At 43.2% G+C, this 4920-nt stretch overlaps 1 protein-coding gene across 1 annotated transcript in view; it reads right to left on the bottom strand.

Moving 5' to 3' along the window:
- The window catches only part of LOC104941571 (protein FAM19A2-like), a 67657-nt gene extending 63449 nt beyond the window's left edge, over window positions 1–4208 (bottom strand). Inside the window, exon 1 of the mRNA XM_010766691.1 lies at window positions 3715–4208. The gene's annotated coding sequence lies outside the window, so the exon portion shown is untranslated. The remainder of the gene's footprint in view (window positions 1–3714) is intronic.
- Window positions 4209–4920: the final 712 nt, after the last annotated feature.

Genomic DNA, 4920 nt, shown 5'->3' with positions numbered 1-4920 from the left:
TGTTTGTGACAGTCTTTTTTAGTAGAAAACACGCACGCACCGTACGCACGCACCGCACCGCACGCACGCACCGCACGCACGCACGGACGCACACACACACACACACACACACACACACACAGCTCGGCTCCCAAATGTCTTGTGTGGGACAGTAACGGTGACAGCTACAACAGCATACAGCAGGTACTGATGCTGTTGTAGCTGTCACCGTTACTGTCCCACACAAGACATTTGGGAGCCGAGCTGTGTGTGTGTGTGTGTGTGTGTGTGTGTGTGTGTGTGTGTGTACGTGCGTGCGTGCGTGCGGTGCGTGCGTACGGTGCGTGCGTGTTTTCTACTAAAAAAGACTGTCACAAACAAATATGTGTGTATGCCTGTGTGAATCCTGAGCAAAAACTGCTGCAGATAAAATGAGATTTGGTTGAAAGATGTGTGTCTGTGCGGAAGGGGAGGTGTCTGGATGTGTGTGTGTTTAGTGGAAAAGTCTGGGTACGTGTGTGTGTGAAGGAAAATAATCTAAAAAATATATATATGTGTTTGGATGTTATAGCTCACCTTTGGGAGGTGGGATAAGAACAGGGCTGGCGGCTAGGAATTAATTTACGGGGCCCGATCTCCCAGAAACAATTTCTTTATGTGGGTTACACACATTTAGAGTGGCTACTCGTCCCTCCTGGGCCTCGGCACACCAGCTACTGGAGATATACAATGCAATACAGAACACCTTTTATAGGACACATGCTTTTTATTTATTTGTATTTTTCCCCTGTAGCTTTCTTCCTTTTCTCCCTTTTCTTTCTCTTTCCATCACTGTGTCAGATTTTGTCTTATTTTTCATTCTACCTTTTTCTATTCTCATCATGCACAGCTACTGTACAGTAGCTGTAAAATAAGATCACCTTGTACGCATGCTATACTTTTTACTTTTTATTTGAATTGTGCCAAAGCATTAATAAAAAATAATATTATTATTAAATATAAAATAACAGAATACTATTATTATCAATATTTACACAACAGTACAGCGTCAAGATTGCTTTATATAAATTATATATCAATACAGTATAACAGTTACATTCTATACATTTAATTTACTCTCTATTTTTCTCTTCCTCTCTCTGGACAGCAGCTTCGACATTCTTCTCAAGGCACAGAGGGCTTATGGTAGAAGAGCAGGATAAAGGTAGTGAGAGAGAGAAATGCAGGGTGTGTGGGTGTGTGTGGGGGTGTGAGTGTGTGTGTGTGTGTGTGTGTGTGTGTGTGTGTGTGTGTGTGTGTGTGTGTGTGTGTGTGTGTGTGTGTGTGTGTAAAGTGCACAGGGAGACATAAAGAAGTTGAAAGCTTGCCGTATTTTTGCAGTAAGACTCTTTGTGTGTGCTTTCGGTCATGTTGCCATAGGGAGGCAGGATAAAATGGTCCAATTTGAACAAGTCCTCTGGCCTGCAGGCATGCCCAATTTGGCAAGGGAACATTTTGTGAAATAATAAAATGGTGAAATGTTATACAGTTACGATTGGAATACACTTGGCAAAGAGTAATTTGATCACTCTGCTAGTTTGCAAATTAGTGTATTATCCCCTGCATTGCTCTTCCCGTACAGCCATTCATTTTCCAAAAGCAAACCTACACCATGCCGTCACTGTGGCGTAGGGATTAAGGTGCACCATGACCTTTGTTGCATCTCTCTTTCCTTCATTTCCTGTCACCTTTCCACTAATCACATTTAATAAAGGCATTAAAAGTCATACATATAACAAATTAAATGTTATCCTTGTAGGAACCAGGGATGAGTCACCACAATTGAACAGAGACAGATTTGCATTCTGACAGTAAGTCGAGTTACTTACACATCCCTTTTATTTGTATATCTTTGGGATCCCCTTTGATACAATATGGGTCATAATTTAAGACGTAGCTAAACCTAACCTCTCCCAAACCAACCGTCAAACTCCCTTTGTGAAAGATGTCCTAGATCTAAGTCGCAATGTCTAAAAGTACACACACACACACACACACACAACCTTGTCTTGTTTAGCACATCATCTTCTCCATATCTCGTGTTATTTCAGATAAATAATTTACCTTGTTTTGAAGGAGTTAATGTTATTCAGCCATCATAGCAATTCATATTTAAGTAATAACACATGAGGTGTGCAGAAGACTGCGATGACTAGATTATTTTTTCTTACGAAGCGAAAGAAAAATTACATGATAATATATACATACCATATCTATTCTTCCTTCCACTGTCCTTATTTCTGTCTTTCCTTCCTCTCGTTTCTTAAATGAACTGTTGGTGCCTGTGGCTAAATTCAACATATTTCAGAACAATTTTAGGAGCAAGTAATTAGTGACTTTTCCTTTTTTTGTTTCTTTAAATATATTCATTTATTTTCCTATAATCCCCAAAACCTACTATTTTACCCCCTCTACCCACCACCTCCCTGTTTCTTTACTCTCCTGTCGATCATGCCTCACATTTCTTTTCCTTCTTATTTTGTTACTCCCTCATCTGCGTCATCTTTATGAGCTTCGCAGAAACTCAAGGAAAATGGAGGAAGAGTAAGAGAGACCAGGAGCATGTCTAAAATATATACACAGTGGGGATGACCATCTTTGTATAAATTAAACCAGGGCAAGGTCGTTAAAAGGCCATGAAACAACTAGAAGATAATATGATCAGGAAACACAAATGCACCAATTTCACCTAGTAGTATGTTATGATATCTAGAGCATAAAGTAGCCACTACAACAAGTTCAACACCTCACAGCCTCTACCCTGCTACCAAATAGATGCACTATATGGCCACTGTCACCAATAAAGGTCATGTTATGAATCACCATCTACAGTACATCAGTTGATCCATGGTGCTGCACAGAGGACGCCCACCACTGCTTTCAGGTTGATGAGTTTCCCTGCATGCTTCACACACCACTTCACATGTTTGATATGTGAAAGCTGTATGTTGCTGGCATGTAAGAAGTAGACAAATCATTGTTGAGGAAAACAATTGAAATGGGAGACAAGTATTAGTGTGAAGGAGACATTGAGGTTCCTTATCTGCTCTTTGTCCTTGAAACAAAGCGACAACATACTTATCATTTAGCAACTCTGGACAAAGCACAGCTCTAGAATCAGTCAACAGGAAGAGAGCAGCTGTTTGCCCCCGCTAAACACCAGCTATGCATAAAATAGTGCACTGAACCCGGCGCCTTATGCCCATATACGCACAGTCATAAGACCTGCGTACCCCTGTGGGTGTGCGTGCGTGTTTGTGTGTGTGTGTTTCAGAGAGAGAGAGAGCGAAAGAAAAAGGGGCAAGCCTAAACTGCCTGTGCAACACCTGAAACAACCGCAATCATTTGTCTTTGCTATGAAATCACCACAGTGATAATAAAACTGATAGCACATCAGAGCAGGCTGATGGGATATTACCACGATTAATCTTTTTCCATAACTCTCATGCCTTCATAAAATCAGATCCTTGTCCATTCCCTAAATGGAACAGATTAAGTGTAATCCATCCTGTGCGTAAATGGTTTTCCAAAGACGAAATAACTAGTAGACTGTTAGACATGAATATCCAAGCCTGGCAGGTGTGCCGTTAATTTACTTTTGATCACGCACACTTTTCATACAGTTGACAGAAAGCGCATTAAAGCCTTGGGATGCACCGGGCTTTCTGTGCAGGTGTACAAATCAGTGATCCATACCTGTTGGTGCGGTGTGGTCTTGTTCTTTTAGCCCAGCAGGTGATCCTCTCTCCTCATTGCCGCTCCGCTATTCGAGACGGAGGAGAGACTCGCATCCCCTCTCCGGTACCATTAAACAGCCACTCAGGTTCGACTGGAGCCGAAAAGTTACACCATACCATCCACCCCCGCAGCCGGGCAGGAGAGAAACGGAGCCGGTGGAAGATGTGACCTCACGGGTTAAAATCAGCAGTTACTCCGTTGCAAGAAAAGGGTCCCCTGAAAGTTCCGCTCCTCTTCTGCTCGTTCACACAGCCGTGACACAGGAAACTTAGTCATTAAGCCATACCAGCATGGAGGGAAACATCCAACTTAAACCTCCCGAATCAGGATTTTGGTTTGCCCTGAAACCCCCTTCTTTATCCTCTTTATCCTCTTTACAAGCGACGAGAAAGTAGTGGAGTGTGTCGGGACAGAGGTGCGATGTGGTCGGGGAGTCAGGCAGACTGTTGGTGCGCTCCCGTTTGTCCTCCTGAAGATGGAGAGCTGATCCACTGTCAGCTGTGAAGTGGAGCAGCGCTCCCTAGCGGCCAGAGGAGGGAACAGCTGACTTAGGAGGAGCATGCAATAAATGTAAATGATACTGTGTATACAGTAATGTGAAGAAGACCATATGGGCTGCGCCAAGACCTGTTGATGTGATGTTCTCTCTTGCATAGAGTGGCAGCCAAACAGGAAGAGGCATTAACTAATGTATAAACACACACACACACACACACACACACACACACACACACACACACACACACACACCGCACACACGCGCGCATTGTAGACAGAGAGCAACCATCTCTATGGAGCTGAAAGGCTGACGGTATCACATGAGAGCCGTTTAGCATGGGGGGGGGGCGACTCTGAGACAGGAAGTTTCTCTCAGGAACTCTCCAACAGATCTGGAAGATTCACTCTCTGGGAAACACTTTCATTTCTTCAGAGGGAGTAAACGTTAGGCTTTGTGACGAGGTTCACATCTCACTGCACCGCAACTTTGATACATGTGTTATTCTTTATGAGCCTGTTTTACTCTATTTGCTTTCTTATGACGGTGTGTGTGTGTGTGTGTGTGTGTGTGTGTGTGTGTGTGTGTGTGTGTGTGTGTGTGTGTGTGTGTGTGTGTGTGTGTGTGCAGAAAGTGTGGTAATAGGTATTAGGGCCACAGTCAGGCAT

This window comes from Notothenia coriiceps, unplaced genomic scaffold (assembly GCF_000735185.1).
Source record: "Notothenia coriiceps isolate Sejong01 unplaced genomic scaffold, NC01 NC01_scaffold00003521, whole genome shotgun sequence".
NCBI classification, from domain to species: Eukaryota; Metazoa; Chordata; class Actinopteri; order Perciformes; family Nototheniidae; genus Notothenia; species Notothenia coriiceps.
This window is presented reverse-complemented; position numbering and strand designations above follow the sequence as displayed.